General features: G+C 40.0%; 1 protein-coding gene across 2 annotated transcripts in view; it reads left to right on the top strand.

Moving 5' to 3' along the window:
• Nucleotides 1-24,072, top strand: part of MLLT3 (MLLT3 super elongation complex subunit) — a 289,433-nt gene that overhangs the window by 112,317 nt on the left and 153,044 nt on the right. The window lies entirely within an intron of this gene.

Below are 24,072 nucleotides of genomic sequence, written 5' to 3'. Positions count from 1 at the left end.
GAGCCACCCAGGCTCAGTCCCATAACTGTCACCGTTTGTTAAAACTGTTAAGATGGCCAGCCTGAAAATGTTGGTAGAGTTGCATCAAGTGATATTGAAATATATTGGTCTTGAATATTTTCAAAGAAAATTTCGGGCAGTTGTGTTTATCTGGGAAATACCATTAAAATATGAATTTGAGGTTAGGAAAAAAAATGTTTGGAAAGATAAAATCAAATACTTCAAAGGAATTATTTGCTTAGTTTTTTTTTTTTTTCTTTTCAACGTTTATTTATTTTTAGGACAGAGACAGAGCATGAACGGGGGAGGGGCAGAGAGAGAGGGAGACACAGAATCGGAAGCAGGCTCCAGGCTCTGAGCCATCAGCCCAGTGCCCGACGCGGGGCTCGAACTCCCGGACCGCGAGATCGTGACCTGGCTGAAGTCGGACGCTCAACCGACTGCGCCACCCAGGCGCCCCATTTGCTTAGTTCTTAAAATGACTCAGTTTTTCTTAATTTTAAGTTGAGCCTTTGTGTAATTGAGGACTAAAAACAGAAGAGAAAAAAATGAACATCTTTAAAGCTTTCTGGATTAGTGCATAAATCTGATCTTCCCAGGGGAGTGGGAAAAGATGTGACCAAATGACTATTACCTCTCTAGACGATGTGACCATAGAACTCATTCTGCAACAGTGAAGATCCTCTAGGATCCTGACACAGGCAGGAAAAAGAATTCTTGACGTCAAATTGTGTGTATCTACTATAAAGATAACTGCTGGCTAAATTATTTTTAACTTTGATATCTAATAGTCTTGATTATCAATAAACACTTTCCTAAGTGCATCTTCCAAAAGATTGAGGCTGTAGTTAATATCTGAAAATTTTTCATCTGTTTCAGATGGCGGAGTGTGTTGGAAGTTATGTGTTCTGGAAAAGTGAGGAAGGTGGGATGTGCTCCATGGGGGCTAAGTGTTAAAATGCTAAAAAGTGTTACTGTTTAAAGTATGAATAATAGGAGAATAACTGTGGCATTAAGGATTCAAAAAATTATACATGTACAGTGTAGGCCATTGGGGAAAAGACAAATTAAAAAAAATTGTTTATTTTGAGAAAGAGAGAGAGAGGCAGAGAGAGACAGGGAGAGAGAGAATCCCAAGCAGGTTCCACACTGTCAGCACAGAGCCTGAGGTGGGGCTTGAACTCACAAACTGTGAAATCATGACCTGAGCTGAAATCAAGAGTTGGATGCTTAACCAATTGAGCCACCCAGGCACCGCAACACAATGAAAATTTGAAAACCTAATGTACTTTCTTTTTTTTCTTTCTAGTTTGAAAAAATATATAATTGCCTTTTTCTTCACTGTAATGTTTCCCATGTGACTGCATATTTTTTGTGTGCAATTATTTTCTATGGCTGTGTAATATTTCACTTAACAAAAGACATCATTTGGGTAACTATTCCTTCCTATGTTTCTTCTTAGGTATTTAAGTAGATTTGTATGTTTTTGCCAATAATACTATAATGGACATCTGTGTATAATGTTTTTCTTTGATCAGACTTTACTTGTTAGGCAAGATGGCCAGAACTGAAACTCATGTTCTTACAGGGAACCTTTCCTTAAAAGCTGGTCTGTGAAGTTGAGGGACTGTTTACAAAGAAGTACTAACCCTTCCTGAGTGTTAAAAGATAAGGATGTTATGACAAGGTGTTAAAAGCTAAGCTGGAGTTGGGCAGGTCAGATTAACTTGGTTCTATCTTTGACACCTGTTTTTAACACTTGTTGAAAAGGGGAAAAAATTAAGGCTAGAGTTTCATAGCACAATCCTTTCTAAAGAAATGAGTTGTTTATGTGGCAAATCCCTTTAAAAATATTTTGTTAGTAAACAAGAATAGGAGGACACTTGGAGATACAGTTTCTAATAATAAGTTTACTCCTAGCCCTCTTAACTTTAATTTAGGGCAAATGTATTGAGGTACTTGTGATTCACTAAGCAAATAGAAAAAAAAAAAAAAAAAAAGAGGAAACAAGAATAGTACCTGCAGTAGACAGCTCACAATTGGGATTATAGACTGGTTTGTAATATTAGCCAAGTTAAAAAAAAATTTAAATGTTTATTATTTTTGAGAGAGAGAGAGAGAGAGAGAGAGAGAGAGAGAGAGAGAGCAAGCAGGAAAGGGGCAGAGAGAGGGAGACACAGAATCAGGCTCCAGGCTCCGAGCTGTCAGCACAGAGCCCGATGCAGGGCTCGAACTCACAGACCATGAGATCATGACCTGAGCTGTAGTCGGCCGTCCAACCAACTGAGCCACCCAGGCGCCCCTATTAGCCAAATTCTAGAGATAAGACAGTTAGTTGGATAGATGAACCACAAATCCTTCTTAGTTGCTCCATGAACTTACAAATAATCCCCAACTTCTAATTAGCCCACAGCATTTTAGCTGCCCCAGTATATTCTGGTAATAGATGTATAGCCACTACAGAAGGTTTGCAAGACCAGATGTATAAGCTATATTTTCTATGTATATTTTAGCAAAGTTCTTAATTGAGTTTAGAAATTCTAGTCTTTAAGTGGATTTTAATTTTTCTGGATTGTAATTATTTGTGTTCCGTATAGTGAAATGTCTCTAACATTTTTTTTTTCAATTCCAAGGCATTAATGTATATACAAGTATAGGGATTAATGAAGTTCTGTTTTCATCATTTTATGTTTATGACTATATTTTGAAGAACTCATATCACCTATAAGTTACTTTTTAACAACATAATATTTGGTAGATAGAAGAGAGTGCAGGCAACGTGTAAGCTGAAAAGCAAAGTAATAAGTTGAACGTCCATGAAGCTACCATTCACCTTAAGAACTAGAACACTACCAGATTATCTTTGAGTTGAACCTTTCCTAAGCCTTTCAGTTTTGCAGAGCTTACAGGTTAAAAAAGATTTTGGTGCCTACTTTTCTAATTAGAATTAGTATGCTGCTAGCCTCTGGAAAAAAATCTAAAGAGGTATATGCAATTTACATTAGGAACACCTGCAGATTAATGATTGATGTCAATGCATATACATAATTCATAATGACAAAGATGTTTAAATATAGGACATTAGATTTGAAATTGTTAAGTATGCTAGGTTTAAACTTTAAAAAAATTTTTTAGACTAGAAGTTGTTCTCTTTTTTATTTTAAATGGGCTATTTTAAAATTTGCCACTGAATGTAAAAACAACATGACTACATTATTTGTATATAAAACACCAAATAGGTTTTTATTTTAACAACATAAATTCAGATTACATGTTGGAAACCCAGGTTTTTTTTTTTTTTTTTTTTTTTTTTTTTTGGAGAGGAAATTACGTATCCTATCCGCCAACGACCTTCTGTGTTTCCAGACTTTGCCTCCTTTTCTGGGAATCAAGACTTCAGCTACACAAAATTATCACTAGGGGAAAATGCTATTACTTAATAAAGTTCCAGGTATTATGTAAAGGTTTTCTCCACTTTCCCCCCAAAATGTTATTCTTCTCCTTTGTACTTTTGTTCATTACTGTTTCGGAATGTGGTAGTTTTTGACTTCCAGACTGATTTTCGACTGAATCTCAAAGAACAGAAACCCACATTCTTTTTAAATTTTTTGTTGCCTTTAGTAGGACCAATTTGAAGATCAGGAAACCAGTTTTATTCATCTCCTAAAGCCATCGCAGGTGATTGTCTCTCAGAGTCCGTCTTCCTCATTAAATAAATGTTAGATTTCAGTTTTGCCTTGTATTTCCCCCCTGATTTCTTTCTGTATTATCACTGCCTTTGATTTGGAATTTTCTGCCCCCTTGAACGGGAGCATAAGCGTCTGGAGGGTATGCTGCAGGCGATGCTGTTTCTCATTTTCCTCTTTCTTTAAAAAATCTCTCACGTGGCATTCACTTTTTTCTTATAATGCCAAATTTAACCTGTTATCTGTGGATTAAGACTAACAAGAAAACCAAATTGACACCACAACTTAACCTTTTATTGACTAAATATCTAACTCGATTTTTGAACATGTGGGAAGAAATATGTAGTTGGGTTTGCATTTATTTTTAGCAACGTAGTTATTTCTGACAGGTTGATCTGCTATGAGGACGTTATAAAATTGCCCTTTTGATTTAGAGAACTTTTTCATTTGAAACTATTTAAAGTTTCCTTTTACTTTTTCAACTTTAAAAATAAGTTACTTTGTTGTTGCGGAAAATTGAGTCACTTCCTAGCTGAAATTTTAAACTCCTAAATGTTACGGGCCAGTTAGTTTTCTTGAACCAGTCTGGTTGTCAGCCGGTTACTTAACGCCTTTAATCCTCAGTTTTCTCATCTGTGCAATGGAAGGTGGTAACTCTTCAGGGTGGTCGTGAGAATGAGATGAGTTGTTATGCTGGAATCCCTGCGTGGGACGCTTGGTTACTTTTTCTCTCACTGCCACAACCGATTGGCACAAACATAGCTGCTGAAAACACCACAAATTAATTTTTTCCTGGTTCTATATAGGTCAGCAGCTGGGATTAGCTCCACTAGTTTGTCTTCTGTAGTTTCATGAGCCATTGGTGTTGGTCAGGGGGGCTGTCTGTTGGGGGGCTCAGGGAACAGCCTGCTCCCAGGCCCGTTCAGGTTGTCCCCAGGCCTGTGGTTGTAGGCCCCATGTCTGTTTCCTTGTGAGCTGTCAGCTGGGCCAAATTCTCACGCTGGGGAATTTCTCTGACTTCCGCTGCTGCCATAGCTCTCCTCTTCCTCTTGTACCACATGTCTCTGACGATAGCAGGAGAAAGTTCTCTGCCTCGTAGTGTCTAACCTACATGTGATTAGCTCAGGACCGTCTTGCCTAACACGTGATAATCCTTAGAGCCTGTGGCCGGTTGATTAGTAGCCTTAATTACATCTGCAAAATCGTTCACAGTAGTACCTAGATTAGTGTTTGACCGAATAAGGAGAAGACAGGAAACTTGGGAGACAGCTTCAGAATTCTGCCTATGGTCGTGCTCGAAAATGGTAGTCTGGTAGTGAAGAAAGCAGTCACATGTTTTTTGTTTTTTTTGTTTTTTTTAGAAATTATGTTTAATGTTTATTTGTTTTGAGAGAGTGACAGACAGACAGCATGAGCAGGGGAGGGGCAGAGAGCGAGGGAGACACAGAATCCGAAGCAGGCTCCAGGCTCTGAGCCGTCAGCACAGAGCCACACATGGGCCTTGAACTCACGAAGTGCGAGATCATGACCTGAGCCGAAGTCGGACGCTTAACCGACTGAGCTGCCCAGGCGCCCCCAAAGCAGTCACATGTTTACCTGAGTACAGACTAAATTGTAAATCTCTTGTAGGTGGGCACTGTTCGTTACCTTTTTTTGTATCTTTAGGGCCTCATGGTTTGCTGTATGTTTATTTAAATACCTGCCATCGGTTGATAGCTTCAGTGCAATTTCTCTTTTGGTTTTATTCATTTTATTTCTCAGAATCAGTAGAAGTTCTGTACGAGTTTTGTTGAAGATTTCTGGTACCTCTCTGGAATGATTAATTACATTTAGTTTCTCCTTACCTTTTTTCCTACTTTTCATTTTCATTAAATCACAAAGATAAAATGGCCTGTTGTTATGTTAGAAACTGCCAACAGCCTTTTGCTACTGGAGCACAAATTTTGAGTTATTTTGTCTTAGACTCTTTAAGTCCTTACGAACTCTTAGCCATGTCTTCCGTAAATTGTATTTGAAATAGGTTGTAAGTACAGCATACTGTTGATAGCTGAGTGTAAAGTTGGCCAACTGCCCCGGCAGAAGGGGGGTGACCTTATTGCCCTCTCCAGGGTGGCCACCTTAACTAGTGAACCTACAACCACAATGATTGGCAAGGTGATAATCACCCTCTGTTCCTCTTACCATTTTGGGACGTTTTCCTGATCAACAAATCTCGGTCTTCCTTTAATGATTTTAATCAGACATATTGGAGACCTGCCAAGAAAGAAGAGTATAAATCATCACCTTTAAGAAGCCAAGATTTTTGAAAAGGGGTTAAGCCATTTAATGGCAGTGTTTGTAGGATATTTACATAGGCCAATCACTGTAGATAGGAAAACCTATTTGTCTCAGGGACCCTCCTCATTAAAATTTTCTTAAAAAACATCTCTTAAACCCTTTCTACCAAATTGGCTTGCTCAGCCCTTCACCCATTCCCCCCACCCCCAACCTCGACCGCCTTAATCCTGTGTTAGGCAAAGAGAAATGAGTTTGTTTAATATACGTTTGTGGAATGGTGTTCACTTTGTTATTTCCTTTCATTCATAAATGAGGTCTTGGCATCTTTCTTGCTTTTTTTTCTGACACTTAGATGTTGTCCAAAAATACCTATCTATCCTCCCCCTCCTAAAAAGATGCATAACATGAAATAGCTTCTTTGTGCTGAAAAGTCTAAACACTTTTTGCCAAAGTACCTTGCTTACCTTGCTGCTTTTGAATTTGATAATGAGGGCTGGCTGGGCATTCATATGGTTAATTCTTTCAAGAATGCCTTTCTGTCTAAATCTAGGATCAACAATGTCCATTCACTGTTCCTTTGATCTTTCTGTATGTTTTGCAGACTCATCTGGCAATCCAGTTTCTCTCGTGGAAAACTGGGCATTTGCTCTTTTCTACTCTTATCCTTTACTACTTTTAAACTGAATTTAAGCCTTCTTTTACCAAATTCCATGTCAGGAGAACAAATCTTTTAGAAGCTCTTTGAAAGAGTCGGAATTTATGTGTTACTTTAAAACACTTTTTATTTAAAATAATTTTTCTTAAATGTTTGTTTATTTACTTTTTGACCTTTTTAAAAAAATTTTATTTTATTTTTTTTTTAATTTACGTCCAAATTAGCAGCTAGTGCAACAATGATTTCAGGAGTAGATTCCTTAGTGCCCCTTACCCATGTAGCCCATCCCCCCCTCCCACAACCCCTCCCGTAACCCTCAGTTTGTTCTCCATATTTATGAGTCTCTTCTGTTTCATCCCCCTCCCTGTTTTTATATTATTTTTGTTTCCCTTCCCTTATGTTCATCTGTTTTGTCTCTTAAAGTCCTCATATGAGTGAAGTCATATGATATTTGTCTTTCTGTGACTAATTTTGCTTAGCATAATACCCCCCAGTTCCATCCACATAGTTGCAAATGGCAAGATTTCATTCTTTTTGATTGCCGAGTACTACTTCATTGTATGTATATACCACATCTTCTTTATCCATTCTTCCATTGATGGACATCTGGGCTCTTTCTGTACTTTGGCTATTGTTGATCGTGCTGCTATAAACATGGAGGTGCATGTGTCCCTTTGAAACAGCACACCTGTATCCCTTGGATAAATGCCTAGTAATGCAGTTGCTGGGTCATAGGGTAGTTCTGGTTTTAGTTTTTTGAGGAACCTCCATACTGTTTTCCAGAGTGGCTGCACCAGCTTTCATTCCCAATTGTTTATTTATTTTTGAAGAGAGACAGAGTGTGAGTGGGGAGCGGCAGAGAGAGAAAGAGAGGGAGACACAGAATCTGAAGCAGGCTCCCAGCGCTGAGCTATCAGCACAGAGCCGATGCTGGGCTTGAACCCATGAACCGTGAGATCATGACCAGAGCCGAAGGTGAACGTGCAACTGACTGAGCCACCCAGGCGCCCCTAAAATTTCTATTTTTAAGTAAACTCTACACCCACCATGGGGCTCAAAATCACGACCCTGATACCAAGAGGGGACATGCTCTACCAACTGAGCTAGCTAGGTGCCCCTATGCACTGCTTTTTAAAAACTATTTTTTTGGGGCGCCTGGGTGGCGCAGTCGGTTAAGCGTCCGACTTCAGCCAGGTCACGATCTCGCGGTCCGGGAGTTCGAGCCCCGCGTCGGGCTCTGGGCTGATGGCTCAGAGCCTGGAGCCTGTTTCCGATTCTGTGTCTCCCTCTCTCTCTGCCCCTTCCCCGTTCATGCTCTGTCTCTCTCTGTCCCAAAAATAAATAAATGTTGAAAAAAAAAATAAAAAAAAATAAAAACTATTTTTTTTTAAAGTTACCCATGTTTTCTAAATAACTTAGAAGTTTCATATTTGTTTAATTTGTTGAGGAAGTTATCGTCCTTTCTGAAATCATTAGTCTATAATCAGGAGAGTGATTGGCACTCTTTATTTAGAGTCTTCTAAATTCTTGACAGTTTTTTAGTTTTCTTTCAATTGATATACATTGTTCAACTTGTCTTATAGCTCTCCAGTCTGATTAATTTTTTTAATTGTGAAATATACATAGCATAAAATTTACAGTTTCCACCATTTTGAGATTTTTAAATTTTTTATGATTTTTTTTTTAATTTGAGAGAGAGAGAAAGAGAGAGAGAGAGCAAGGGAGTGAGCGACCTGGGGAGAGGGGCAGAGGACGAGAAAGAGAGAGAATCTTAAGCATGTTCCATGCCCGACATGAGGCTCAATCCCCTGATCCTTGGGATCATGACCTGAGCCGAAATCTGGAGTCGGAGCTCAACCGACTGAACCACCCAAGCACCTCTCCATCGTTTTGAAGTGTACAGGTTAGTGGCATTAGGCCCGTTCATATTGTTGCGTAACCGTCCCCACCATCCATCTCCAGAACTTTTTCATTGTCCCAAACAGAAAGTCTGTGTGCATGGAAACCATAACTCCTCATTCCCTTCTCCCTGCTTCTCCTGGCAATCAGTTTTCTCCTTTCTGTCTTTATGAGTTTGACTTAATTGATTTTGTTTTATAATGTTTACCTTCAAAAGCATTTATCCTTCAAGGCATGAGTGGGAGTATGGTCTGGGGGCAGGGAGGAAGAGTTGATTTTTATAGGTATCAGATTACATTTACTGCCTAAAGAATGAATAAGCAACCTTTACGTGCCTTGTGTATTTGATTACTTTTTATCTGTAGGATTTGAACACCAGAAATATATGACTATAACTTGTCTTGAAAATGCTGTGTCTTTGAAGAAAAAAAAGAAAGCTTTGAACTTTGAGTTATGGGCTTTACTGATACTCATCTCTCTGAAATACATCATTTTTTCAATTTGGCTTTTCTTCAGATCATTTTCCTTCCCATCTTGAATGTTTAGTCTGTGGCCACAAGGGTTCAATAGGAATAATTCCTTGTTTTCTTAGACAGCTAATGTCTTGATTTTTGACATACATAGGTCTCACATGCCACCAGGTTGTTTTGAAATTAGTTTGATAAGAGTGAGATGTTCATAAATTATACCATTTGGGTTGTGGATACTTTGCCTGATAACTACATTATTGGTACAGACTGTTCTAGAATGGGGGCAAATTACCCTTTTTCTCATTGTAGGGAAGTGGGAGTTTTCTTGAATAATACTGATTAGGGAACATAAAACAGTTTTCTGGGTTTGGGCCTGGTAAAGCATGGCTTGAGTTCAAAACCGGTTAGGTTGTTTTCTCAGGGTGGCTGGAAGCTTCTCCAAGGGCAGGATTAGAGCTGCGTGTGTTCATTCATTTTGTAAACAATTGAGTGATATGTTGGGTATAAATAGAATTTTATTCCAGTAGTTAAAGTCCTATGATTTTCCTAAAGAGCAGCAAGTTTTTAGCCTTGGATAGACAGAATTAAAGGTGCATGGAGACCAGTTTCACAAGAAGCACTTCTCCCCTTTTCTTCTTGTTTCATTCCGTAGACCAGGAGAGCAGATGAAAGGTGAGGCGTGGAACCTTAGAGCATTAACTAGTCCTGCCTTGGAGATTTTCAGCGCACACAATATTTTGGCAAACCGAAAAGCAGAGCTCAGCATCTTTTTAGCTGATGCCCTTTCTGCCCTAATAAACATAGACGAATATGTGTATTCATACTTTGTCTGTATTAAGTAATTCTGTTTTAGAATCTCGACACAAAACAGTCAATAGTCATGAATGTATTTTTCTAACATTTCTCAAGTAGAGGTGGTTCTTACAGAATGTCAGGAGTACTCCCGTGGGTTTTTATTTCCTCCCAGATTCCTCTCAATTACAATTTTCTATTAACTAACTAACAAGTGTTGATACAAACACAGGAAAACTGCCATCCCTGGCCTTTGGGGAATAAAACAGCTGATGGAGACCCTCAGGCATCCACTGGGAGAGTGAACATGCGGGGCTGTACCACAGCAACCACAGGGCTGTGGGAGCAGCTCTTCCCGACTGTTGAAAGTTTCATAAAGGCGAACCATGAACTTGGCCTTTGAAGAATAAGTTGAAAGATTTATTGCCATGCGCCTGATACCAATTTGCGTTGTATGAGTGTGACCTTATCTTATTTTTAAATTCTTTGCCAATCTTTTCGAAATATTGTCTTTTGCATTTTCTTTTAAACCAGCGAGTTGGAATAGCCTTTCATATATTTATTTACTAAGCTGCTCTTTTCTTTGGAGGGTTGCCAGCTAGTGTGCCTTCCCCCATTTCTCTCAGTAATTGTCAAGACTGCTTTATGTTAGTGTTGGCCTATCGAGGACAGGATGTTTGTTGGAATTGTGATAAAGGTATGCATTGATTTATGGGAAATTAACCTTTTTGTGATATTCCGTCTTCCCTATCTAGGAGCATGCTGTATCTTTTCCTTTATTCGGGTCTTATTTTATATCTCTCTCAGTAAAGTTATATAGTTTTATTTATGGATAATCTGTGCTTTGAGTTCATGAGATTTTTGTTGCTCTCATAAACGGAACCCTTTTTCTCTGTTACATTTTGGAAGTAGTTATTCCAGAATGCATTGAGTGCTGCTATGGAGGAAACCTGTGTATTTTTTGTATATTACCTTATTTCTGGAGATTCTTTTGGTTCCAGTACTTTTTCAGTGGACTTTCTGTGTTTCCCTAGATAGATAGTAATGTTCTACAAGGAATCATGTATCGATCTTTTTTGTTTGTTTGTTGTATTTTTACGTGCTAGGGTTTTCAAAACAATTTTGAATTATACTGGTGTTAGTGGTCATTCTTGTTGAAGGCATACAGGAGTTCAATGATAATATTTTGGCAAACAAAAAAGCAGAGCTCAGTGCTTGAATATAACTGATGACAGACAAGAATGCATTTCAGGAAATGTATGAATGACTATGACTTGCATGTGAGAGAAGTGTGACTTTATGGCTGAGAATAATATGTATATCTGTGCAGACATCTAATATTATTTTATCATTATCTGGGTAATTATATGTTTATATGCTGTACATATATAGTGCAGATTTTAGACCAAATGAAGTCCATGTTTGCTCAGTGCAATTACAATTAATGGCACTGATTTGTTTATCATTTAAAAAAATATAAAAAGCTGTCTTTGTTTTCTAATCCCACTTGTAGGGGGAAATCACTGTTTGTTTCATAGTCTTCCAGTTTTTTTTTTAATTTTTTAGTGTTTATTCATTTTTGAGAGAGAGAGAGAGAGAGAGAGAGAGAGAATAAACAAGCAGGGGAGGGGCAGAGAGAAAGGGAGACACAGAATCTGAAGCAAGCTCCAGGCTGTGAGCTGTCAGCATGGTGCCCAACATGATGCTTGAACTTATGAACCACTAGATCATGACCTGAGCTGAAGTTGGACCTTAACTGACTGAGCCACCCAGGTGCCCCTTTCCAGTCTTTCTTTTCTGTAGGTATTTAATCTCTTTGCATGTGTGCGTACGTACACACACACACACACACACACACACACACACACACCCCTTTGCATGTGTTTCTATATTCTTTTACAAAAATGGGATAATTGAAAGCAGAAAGTATAGTAACTTTTAAAAAACTTAGTAATAAAATATATTATTCATTTCTTCTTCTTTTTTTAATCTTTATTTGTTTTTGAGAGAGAGAGAGAGAGAGAGAGAGAGAGAGAGAGAGAGAGAAAGAGAAAGACAGAGTGTGAGCAGGGGAGGAACAGAGAGAGAAGGAGACACAGAATCCGAAGCAGGCTCCAGGCTCTGAGCTGTCAGCACAGAGCCTGACGGGGGGCTTGAACCCACGAACTGTGAGATCATGACCTGAGCTGAAGTCGGACGCTTAACCAACTGAGCCACCCAGGCGCCCCAATTATTCATTTCTTTTTATGTGATTGATGATTTTAAATGTCTTGGCTTAGTGTTCTGCACTATATTATTATAGTGCTGACATTTCGTAGCTTTTTGTTTGGGAAGCATATGAGAAATAATTAGGTAAAGTCATATCACAGCAAATACATTATTTAAGAATAAGATGTATTGCTTAGGCTTCCTTATTTATATAAATCATATATATGATACATATATATCAATTGATATATATAAATATATAATATATATAAATATAATTATAAAAATATAAATATATAAATCATATATAAAAATTGATTTAAATAAATCAGTTATTCTAGGGGCAGTTAGCTAAAAAGTATCTTAAAATCGTGTGTGGGATTTATATTTCCCTAAGAGAATTTTAACATTTAAAAGATGTGTAAGATAAAATCATTAACCAAATCATGAGTATGCTTTTGCTTTAAAAATTCGATTAAGAAAAATAGTACATTTTGAACCAGGGGACTTAATATAAGTTTGAGTCATGTTTTCAAAGACCTTTGCCATACTCCTTATCTTTTGAAAATATTTAACTGAGTTCAGGATGTGAGTGTGATTATATAATTATTGTTTTCTGGGTCATAGTGTTCTTAAATTCACCATTTGTTTTCAGTATTTCGTCAAATGTTTTGAATACTTGGGTTAAGTACTATACTAGGTCCTGGCAATACCAAGCAAAATAAAAAAAAAAAGTGCTCATTTTTACAGATTTTACAGGTTACAGACTAGTAGGGAATGAGAGAAGCAAATTTCAAGTGCAATAAAATGTTGCTCATGTACAGGATAAGCATCCTTATTGAAGATTCCAGAGGGGAAATTTATAATTTAGGGGAGGCTTATGAGGAAGATGCCAGGAAAGTCTTAATAGGGAAGATAAGGAAGAGGAGTAATTGTGGGGTTGAGTTTTGAAAGATGAATCAGTTTCTCCCAGGCAGGTAGATAACAAGGAGAGAGCATAAAAGCCAAAAGAATAGAAACCTTTTTTGGTTCTATGAGCTGCAGGTAGTTGAGCATGTTGATGGAGGGAGTATTAAGCATTGGAGAAATTTTTCCAGCACAGCTATGTAGAGTCACAATGGCAGAATGACTTTCTTTGTTAGAAAACAAGAGCAAGGGGTTAAAGGAATAACTTGGAGAGCACGGTGGAGTATATGTTAGAATTCTCCCATGGTACCTTTTTCATCGAAAATTTGATTAGGCCTTGGGCGCCTGGGTGGCTCAGTCGGTTAAGTGGCCGACTTCGGCCCAGGTCATGATCTCGTGGTCCGTGAGTTGGAGCCCCGCGTCGGGCTCTGTGCTGACAGCTCAGAGCCTGGAGCCTGTTTCAGATTCTGTGTCTCCCTCTCTCTGACCCTCCCCTGTTCATGCTTTGTCTCTCTCTGTCCCAAAAATAAATAAACGTTAAAAAAAAAAGTTAAAAAAAATTTGATTAGGCCTGAATGCAAAATACAGTGATACCAGAAGGAAAATAAAACTCACTTGATAAGATTTCTCTCCATGATCAGTTTGCCAGGTTGTCCCGTTGTACATACCACCTTTAGCCAAATCTTTTATGATATGTTCAGATGCCAACAAATAATTAATCCATTATAATGCTATTGCTGCTGTATTTCATAGATGGTAAGATCTACATTTTAACATCTTTGAAAGTGGGATATGTCTACTAATCAGTACTAGAAGGTTTCCTAGCTCTGTTTTCTTCTTAGTATGGCATGCAGTCATGTTGAATCTGTTTACGATCAGCGGCTTCTTACACTTGAAATATGATGTTAATATTTTGCTTGTTCTGTCATTTAAAAAATCATATGCATATGTATTTCTTTTTTTTATTAAGTTTTTAAATTTTAATTCCAGTATAGTTAACATACATTGTTATATTAGTTTCAGGTGTACAATATTGTGATTCAACAATTCTATAATATTACTCTGTGCTCATCATGATAAGTGTCCTCTTAATCTCCATCACCTATTTCATTCTTCACCATACCCACCCCCCCACCCCCCCGTAACTATCAGTTTGTTCTCTGTGGTTAAGAGTCTGTTTCTTGGTTTGTCTTTTTTCCCCCTTTGTTTGTTTATTTATTAAATTCCACATATGAGTGAAATCATATGGTATTTATCTTTCTCTGACTTATTTTTTTTTAGCATTATACTCTGTAGCTCTATTCATGTTGTTGCAAATGGCAAGATCTCATTCTTTTTTATGATTAATACTCCATTGTGTGAATGTGTGTATATGTTATATGTGTGTATGTGTATATATATATATATCACCTCTTCTTTATCCATTCATCTGTCGATGGACACTTGGGCCACTTCCATATATTGTAAATAATGCTGCAATAAACATAAAGGTGCATGTATCTCTTTAAATTACTGTTTTTGTGTTTTTGGGGGGTAAATACCCGGTAGTGTGATTACTGGATCATAGGATTGTTCTATCTTCAAATTTTTGAGGAAGCTCTATGCTGTTTTCCACAGTGACTACACCAGTTTACATTCCCACCAACAGTGCGTGAGGGTTCCTTTTTCTCCACATCCTCACCAACACTTATTTCTTGTGTTTTTGATTTTAGCCTTTCTGACAGGTGTGAGGTGATATTTCATTGTAGTTTTGATTTACATTTCCCTTATGATGAGTGAAGTTGAGCATCCTTTTTTTTTTTTTTTTTTTTTTTTTTTTTTTTTTTTTTAGAGAGAGGGAGAGAGAAAATCCCAGGAGGGGCAGAGAAAGAGAGAGGGAAGCAGGGCTCACCCCAAGCAGGGCTTGTGTTCACCTGATATGGGACTTGAACTCAAGAACTGTGAGATAATGACCTGAGCTGAAGTAAGATGCTTAATGCCTGAGGCACCAGGCGCCCTGAGCATCTTTTCATGTGTCTGTTGGCCATCTGGATGTCTTCTTTGGAGAAGTGTCTGTTCATGTTCATATGTTCTGCCCATTTTTAATTGGATTATTTGTGGGTTTGTTTTTTGTTTTTTGATTTTTTGTTTTTTTTTGGCGTTGAATCAGTTCTTTATATATTTTGGATACTAACCCTTTATTGGAGATATTTGCAAAGATCTTCTCCCGTTCAGTAGGCTGTCTTTTAGTTTTGTTGATTGTTTCCTTTGCTGTGAAGAAGCTTTTTATTTTGTTTAGTCCCAATAGTTTGTTTTTGGTTTTTTTTTTGTTTTTTTTAATTTTTTTTTCAACGTTTATTTGTTTTTGGGACAGAGAGAGAGCATGAACGGGGGAGGGGCAGAGAGAGAGGGAGACACAGAATCCGAAACAGGCTCCAGGCTCTGAGCCATCAGCCCAGAGCCTGACGGGGGGCTCGAACTCCCGGACCGCGAGATTGTGACCTGGCTGAAGTCGGACGCTTCACCGACTGCGCCACCCAGGCGCCCCCCAATAGTTTGTTTTTGCTTTTGTTTCCCTCGCTTCAGGAGACATGTCTAGAAAGATGTTGCTATGGCCGATATCAGAGAAATTACTGCTTGTGCTCTTTTCTAGGATTTTTGTGGTTTCATGTCTCACATTTAGGTTGTTAATCCATTTTGAATTTATTTTCATGTGTGGTGTATGAAAGGGGTCCAGTTTCATTCTTCTGCATTTAGTTCAGTTTTCCCAGTACCATTTGTTGACGAGACTGTCTTTTTATCCCATTGCATGTTCTTAATCCTTCATTGAGGATTAATTGACCATATAATTGTGGTTTTATTTTGGGGTGTTCTCTTCTGTTCCATTGATCTATGTGTCTTTTTTTGTGCCAGTCCCATACTGTTTTGATTACTATGGCTTTGTAATACACCCCGAAGTGTGGAATTGTGATACCTCCAGTTTTGTTTTTCTTTTTGAAGATTGCTTTGGCTACTGAGTGTCTTTTGTGTATGCATATGTATTTTCTACTTTATTTTTTTTTTTAATTTTTTTTTCAACGTTTATTTATTTTTGGGACAGAGAGAGACAGAGCATGAACGGGGGAGGGGTAGAGAGAGAGAGGGAGACACAGAATCGGAAACAAGCTCCAGGCTCTGAGCCGTCAGCCCAGAGCCTGACGCGGGGCTCGAACTCCCGGACCGCGAGATCGTGACCTGGCTGAAGTCGGATGCTTAACCGACTGCGCCACCCAGGCGCCCCTGTATTTTCTACTTTAAAAAAAAATTTTTTTTTTTAACATTTCTTTATTTTTGAGACAGAGAGAGAGCATGAACAGGGGAGGGTCAGAGAAAGAGGGAGACACAGAATCTGAAACAGGCTCCAGGCTCTGAGCTGTCAGCACAGAGCCCGATGTGGGGCTCGAACCCACGGACCGCGAGATCATGACCTGAGCCGAAGTCGGCCGCTTAACCGACTGAGCCACCCAGGTGCCCCTGTATTTTATACTTTTAAAAATTGTAGTTATCTTCAGTGATATGTGAGTATCCAAGATGGTGTATCACTGAGCATTTCCAATCATTGCCTTAATATGAATTACTAGGTATGGAATGGCCATTTCGTCTTTAGTGTCTGAAATGATTTACAGTTGTTGCCCTCTAATTGTCTTTTTTTGTACGACTTTCTTTTTGTACCACCAAGAAGCCTTGGTGACTTGTCATTTGTCAATTCCAATTCTGAGCAGTGAATAGCCAGGTATAATTCTAAGATCAGCAAAGGCAACTGGAGATAAGGTGAGGCAAGAGGGTGGACGGTGTGTTTTTTTAGGTTATGAACAGTCCCTTAATAGGTATAGGATAATGTTTAAACTCACAATTAGAATAAGAAACAGCAAGGGTAAGTAAATGGCAAGGACAGATGCTTGGTGTCCCCCATTATGAGAGGGGTGCATTACCTGAGAAATGTACTCCTCTTCGGCTAAAAACATAATAACAAAATGAAACCAGTCTTAGTCAATATTCATTCTCCTCTTTAGGAGCTTAACAGGGCTCTGTATTTTTATGGTAATCTATTGTTAAACCTCCTGACTGGTAATAGGTAGGAATCCCTAATGACGTATTTTCTATAGATATATGTGGGCTATCACCTCTTAAATTCAGGAGTGACTAAGACAGGGAAATAGAGGATGTGACGATAAAGAGTCGAGCTTGCTTGCTTGCTTTTTCTTTTTAAAAATTTTTTTTAGGGGCGCCTGGGTGTCTCAGTTGGTTGAGCGGCCGACTTCGGCTCAGGTCACGATCTCGCAGTCCGTGAGTTTGAGCCCCGCATTGGGCTCTGTGCTGACAGCTCGGAGCCTGGAGCCTGTTTCGGATTCTGTGTCTCCCTCTCTCTGACCCCCCCCCCCCCACCGCCCCGTTCATGCTCTGTCTCTCTCTGTCTCAAAAATAAATAAACGTTAAAAAAAATTTTTTTTAATTTTTTTTTAAAGTTTATTTATTTTGAGAGAGAGAGAGAGCGCACAAGCAGAGGAGGGGCAGAGAGAAGGAGAGCCAGAATCCCAAGCAGGCTCCACACCATCAGTGCAGATCCTGATGCGGGGCTCGAACCCTCAAACTGTGACATCATGACCTGAGCCGAGATCAAGAGTCAGATGCTTAACGGACGGCGCCACCCAGGCGCCACGAGAGCCTAGCTTTCTTAGATCAGGAGATCAATGTCTAAATCGGCACGCAGAGGAATCTGTAGAAATGGTTAAACTAGGCAAGATAAGAAAAGACTCTGAATTTGGAGTACATTTCTTCAGTATGTATTCTTCAACATGGAAATTTCAGATGTCATATGGAGTGTGTACTGAGACTGTGTAGATTTTTTGAGCTAGAAGGTAGACATAAAACCCCCTAGTGTCAGAAGCTATAGCTTGAGGAAAATGGGGTATCACCAACTCTAGATGGTGAAGGGTGGGGAGAGGCCAATGGCTGTGGCGTGGTAATAGGGTAAAATTAGGAGCTGAAATTGCCAATGGCATTGTTTACTAAAGTCTTTCTCATTCATGTGTCCTCTCTTACATATTAAAGTAGTTGTTTTCTCTTTTGCACCATAAAGTAGAGATCCACTAGTTGGAACTTGTCTAATTCAAAGTTAGTACTTTAAGTTCCAAGAAAAAAATATCTAAAATAGTACGAAGCTGTATATTGCCAAAACCTATAGGAAAAATGGAAATATAATTCCTTGATTTGGAGGTGAAAAGATCTTGAAATATATGAGGTACTTAAAAATTGCATATTATATGATTGACTGTAGCATAAAATGACAATATTAGAGTAAGCTACAGCAGGAGGGACGTAGGTGAGAAGTACATAAGTATTTCCTGAAATCTGGAACTCTAGAAATGATGCCAGTTGAGCTAGGCATTTAAAAATGCCTTCTCTACATAATTTTAAGAAGCCATTAAGTTCTTATTTATTTGAATTGGCTTTAAGGTGTGGTCATCTTGAATTAGAGAGGCGTGTTGAATGACTTCCTTGTTCCTTCTGGCCCTAGAACTTAATACTTTTTTGAATGACAATTTGCCAATTTGATTCTAGCGGTGCTGTCCTAGGAAAGTTAACCAACCAGGTGAGGCTGTGGTTGAAATAACATGTAGTGAGGATTTGGCTCGCCACAGTTATTTTAATGGACAGCCAACTCTTTCCCCATTCCACTGGCTCTGTAAGTGTCCATAATCTCTATTTTGAATCATGTCCTCATGTGAGTAATAGACCCTTTAAATCATTTCCTTTTGTATTTATGTCCTCTGACTGAAAAGAACACCTTCCACTGCCCTTGTAAGTGACCGGAAGAAGTTAAGATCTGGTTCTCTGAAGTTTGACTACTTGGGTGACAATAGTGTGATCTTGGCCAAAATCAGTGGCAATGCTTATTTTTTAGTGCTAAGGAAGGAACTTTTCTTTTGTTCGGCTTAAAAAACAGTGCTGCTTTAGTTTTTCAGACACAATCTTGACTTTGTGTCTGTGTTCCTTAGGTGTCTCAAGTTAAACTGTTCTGGGTCCGAAGTCCTTCAGATTCCTGAGGAAAACAGGAAGATGGCTCTTATGATACCAGTTGGGGAATTAAATCAAGAATTGGCCAGGAGTCTTAATGGGAGATTTAGCTGCCTGAAATATGTAGGCTCATCATTAGGAAAAATATATTAATATTTCACTTCCCCAAAAGTACTCGTAGAGAATTCATTGAGGAAAGCTTGGTGTTGGTAGCAGATGACTGGAGATAGTTTGCCCATTTTGATTCCCTTTCTCCTTACTTCAGGTTCTTGAATCATAGGTAAGTTATTATCGATAATACTTATTTTTCAAGGCTTACCTTTAGGAATATCTATTAAATAACTCCTCTGAAACCTGCTGTGATCCGTTCAGGGTTTGTTTTTGTTTTTGTTTTGCGTGTGTTCTTTTGTGCTACCTCTGCACCTTGGCGTTATTGCTAACACTGCAATGCTGACCTTATAATCATTTATTTACAGGCTTGTCCTTTGGACACAGTCCTTCTGTTCTTTGAACCGTCCTTTGAACAAATCTGTGTATTTGTAGCACCTAGCACGTAATAAATAGGTGGTCAGTAGAGAACGAATGGATTATGTACTGTGTACCCATCACTACATGAGGCACTCTGAGATCCTAAATGGGTTCTCACTGGATAGCCTTTTTTTGTTTCCAGTAGGATATGAAGGCTTGGTCCTGTGAGTTACTGCATGAGTCCTTTGTGAGTTAAGAGGTTATCTTCCTGATTCTGTTGGGCTGTACAGAAATGTACTTGGGTCTTAAAAAGCAAAATTGCTCTGAAGTGCCCAGCCCAGAGGGTGAGGCTGTCTCTCCAACATGGAGGAAAAGGAACCCTGAACGGCTTTGCAGAGGCAGCTTTGAAATAGGCCGGCAGCAGCCTGGGTCTATCTGAAACTGTCAATCCGCCATTGTTGAGTTTCCATATGGAAATTGGTCTTTGCTCAACTCAGCCTAGGGATTACTCAGGTGGATCTGTTTGCATGAAGGGAAACTTGCAGAACTAGAAGCCTTCAGATGAAAAGCAGGGAGCCAGAAGTGAAAGCAGTGGAGGCCTTTGTACCAGGGGCCTGTGGAGGAACTGTTTCGCATGTTTGTTTATCTCTAGGCCCCCTTTCTTTGAAGAAGTAGGAAGGATCGAAATGGAAAGGCCCCAGTAGCCCCAACAGGTTTGTGCCTACAGTTTGGCTGTCAAGGAGGCAACCACAGTCGTTTCCGCTAACTTTTGATTTTATTTTAGCTCTCGTATTTTTCCTCTACATTCTGTTTACTTTGTGTCCTTAAACCTGCTTTCCAAAAACCAAGGCAGTGGGAGACAAGATCCGGAGTTTGGCAAAGGAAGGGAACAGATAGAATGCCTTTTGTACTTGTAGAAAGGACTGCACCTTGTTATAGGCGGTGATATTTTCACATTTTTTGTCTTAAGGGCACCAGATGCCGAATTCTGCACTGCGGAAGACTGAGTTGCAGGGATTCGGAGCATAGGCTTTAGATAATTTCTACTCACACTTGCACGTAATTCACCCTATTGCATTATATGCACTACAGCATTGATATAAGTTATGGGCATTGAACCGTCGGGTACATTATTTCCCTAAAAAACATACTTCACGGTCTTTATCCAGATTTGGTTATACCCACAAATGCATATTGTTATCTGTGTGGTATTTCTTTCTTTTTTTTTTTTTTTTTTTAAATTTTTTTTAACGTTTATTTATTTATTTTTAATTTTTTTTTTTTAACGTTTTTATTTATTTTTGGGACAGAGAGAGACAGAGCATGAACGGGGTAGGGGCAGAGAGAGAGGGAGACACAGAATCGGAAACAGGCTCCAGGCTCCGAGCCATCAGCCCAGAGCCTGACGCGGGGCTCGAACTCACAGACCGCGAGATCGTGACCTGGCTGAAGTTGGACGCTTAACCGACTGCGCCACCCACGCGCCCCTAACGTTTATTTTTGAGACAGAGAGAGACAGAGCATGAACGGGGGAGTGTCAGAGAGAGAGGGAGACACAGAATCCGAAACAGGCTCCAGGCTCTGAGCGGTCAGCACAGAGCCTGACGCGGGGCTCGAACTCACGGACCGCAAGATCGTGACCTGAGCCGAAGTCGGCCGCTTAACCGACTGAGCCATCCAGGCGCCCCATCTGTGTGGTATTTCAAATGTTGACATTGATAGCTTTTATTTCTAGTATTCTTTTATTTTTTAAAGTTTGTTTATTTTATCTTGCGGGAGATTGACAGCGTGAGTGGGGGAGGGTGAGAGAGAGAGAATCCCACACAGGCTCCATACCCTCCATACCATCAGTGCAGAGCCCAATGTGGTGCTCGAATTCATGAACTGCGAGATCATGACCTGAGCCCAAATCAGGAGTCAGATGCTTAACTGACTGAGCCACTCAGGTACCCCCTACTTTTACTTTTTAAAAGAATGTTATACACATCATCCCAAGATAGGAAGCTAGGACATATTCCCACTGCCCATGTCAAATTAAGGAAACTGAGTCACAGGAAAATTGTGATTTACCTGAAATGTCATACTTACCCCGTTAGGGGTGACCCAGAACTTTAAACCGTAGTTCCTCACTTCTCTAAGCTTTATTCTTTTCTCCTTTCTCTGAACTGCTTGCTTTGAGTCAAATAGGTTAGCTCTTCCCAGGGGAAGGTCTCAGCTTAGAACAGGGTGCTAATTTGAAAACCTTCTGGTTTCTTTTTCAGGATTTGTTTGAGGCAGGGACAGGGGATCACCTGTTTTCCCGCTTGAAAAAAAAAAAAAGAAGCTATAGGAAAAAAGGCAAATCATTTGCTTTAGATGTAAAGAGAGGCCAACAGCAGTAACAACATAAGAAGCAAATTAATTAAGGAAATAGTTGTAGTGCTTAAAAGGCACCCTTCATAGTAATTGCCTTGAGGCTCAAGTACAAAGTTAAAAACTTTCATAAGAAACCTATAAAGAGCCAGCAACAGCCCCCCCCCCAAAACCCCAAACAGCCCACAGCATTATGTCATATTAGAACATTAAGCTTACAAAGGAAACCATTTTAAGCAGTTCCTTCCAAATTATCCACCCCCCTGCTCAGTAATTAAAGAGATGTTCTGGGATCTCATGTTAGGAAGAACACGGGAAAACAAATTCAGACCCTGCCAGATGAGGGCAGACCAGGATCTCTTTAATCGAGAGCCTTCAAATCCAAACTGTCATTAGGTGCTGTCAGTCTCTTCCTTCATAGTCTCTCAAGGACATGGGCACAGCTGCTGTTCCACTCCCAGCCTTCTCTGGAAACTGGGTTCTGAGTTGCTAGAGGTGGGGCTGTACCTCTGCAGAAGCTAGCCCTCCTCCCCCTCCCCTCCTCCCCCTCCCCTCCTCCCCCTCCCCTCCTCCCCCTCCCCCCCCCCCCCCTTCTCCAGGTGCTTTCACACACCCGGCCTCATTTCTGAAGGCAACTAGACTGTGAAGTAAGTAGTATTCCCTTGTTACACATGAGGCAGGCCGAGAGGTTAAAATGACTTGCCCCAGGTCATAGCCATTAAGTGGTGGATTTAGAATTTGAAACCAGGTCATCTTATTCCCAGTCCTGTGCTCTTTTCACCTTGCCTGAGCTGTATCTCTCATCTAAACTGCAGTGATAGTTTGCAGAGGAAGGGAGGATGTTTGAGGTAACCTTCGGGCCTAGCCTTCCTGGGCTTCCGAAGACCATGGTGGGTGGTTGGAGTTGTCCCTTGACGGGGTACGGTGTCACACCCTGCCGTTCACCAGCCATAATTCTGGGTTACATTTCTGGCTTGCCTTCAAGAGGTGCGTGCCTATCGATTGGCGTATGGTTATCGAGCACCTGTTCCGTGCTGGGCCCGGAGTCCAGTGCTGAACGAGACACAACAGCTCTGTTTTCACAGAACTCACGTCCCGTCTCTGTGCACCTCTTGAGCGCAAGCCAGCAATGTTTATAGAGCCCTATAAACATGGCCAAGTACACCATGTTAACCTCGGTTCACACATCAGAGGGAAGACTGTAGTGCTAGAAAGCTAGATGCTGTTCCCTAGGACAGCTGCTTCCAGCGCAGGAGGACTCCCAGCGCACCGATGGGCCGCCAGGCTCCTTTTCATCCCTTGTCGTGCTGGAACCACAGCCACGCTCGCTCAGCTCTAGGGCAGGGCTGAGGGTATCTTGTATTTGAATCCAGCCCACAGGATGATTGTACTTCCTACTTGTGAAGTTGTAAACAGGGGATGAAGTTGGCAAAGGCTGAAACAGCACTTCCTCTGTGACCCAGTTAAAAAAAAAAACAAACCCTCAATCGGCGTGCCTGGCTGGCTCATTCCATAGAGCATGTGACTCTTGATCTTGGGGTTGTGAGTTCGAGCCCCATGTTGGATGTAGAGATTACTTTAAATTAATAAAAATCTTATGGGGCGCCGGGGTGGCTCAGTTGGTTAAACGTCTGGCTTTGGCTCAGGGCATGATCTCATGGTTCGTGAGTTCGAGCCCCATGTCAGGCTCTGTGCTGACAGCTCAGAGCCTGGAGCCTGCTTCAGATTCTGTGTCCCTCTTTCTCTGCCCCTCCCCTGCTCACACTGTCTCTCTCTGTCTCTCAAAAATAAATAAACGTTAAAAAAAATTTTTTTTAATTAATAAAAATCTTAAAAAAAAAAGAACCCTAAATGCTTTAAAATGTTTTACTGGTTAGCAATCTATGAGACATACAGTCATAGAACATATTCCTTTCTCTTTGGGATTTTCTTTGTAGCTTTTGTATCCCTGTGATTGCTCATCTCATTTTAGGCTAAAAGTGAGCTTGCAAATACAACTCACACCATTAGGATTAGTTCCTCTGAGGGAGTCATTAGAAGAGGACTGTGGAGGTGGAAAGATACCAGCTCCACCCCTCATATTATAGAAGGAACTGAGTCCTGGGGAGAAATTATGTGCCTCTGCATGGGCCTGGGCCCCCAGAGCAGGTAGGAGAGGAGTTTTTTGAGTTTCTGAGTTTTTTCCTGTCCTATGTTAGCACCCTTCCAGTCAGCAGAACATTATGCTCAGATAGGTTGGTAGTCGGCCTCAGTTTGGGGTAGTAGAGTTTGTCTCAGTTTTGGGGATCTACTTTCAAAGATTTTTAACTGGGGATGTGAGACT

This window comes from Felis catus, chromosome D4, assembly GCF_018350175.1.
Source record: "Felis catus isolate Fca126 chromosome D4, F.catus_Fca126_mat1.0, whole genome shotgun sequence".
NCBI classification, from domain to species: domain Eukaryota; kingdom Metazoa; phylum Chordata; class Mammalia; order Carnivora; family Felidae; genus Felis; species Felis catus.
Note: the sequence above shows the minus strand (reverse complement) of the source record. Positions and strands in the feature narration are given on the sequence as shown.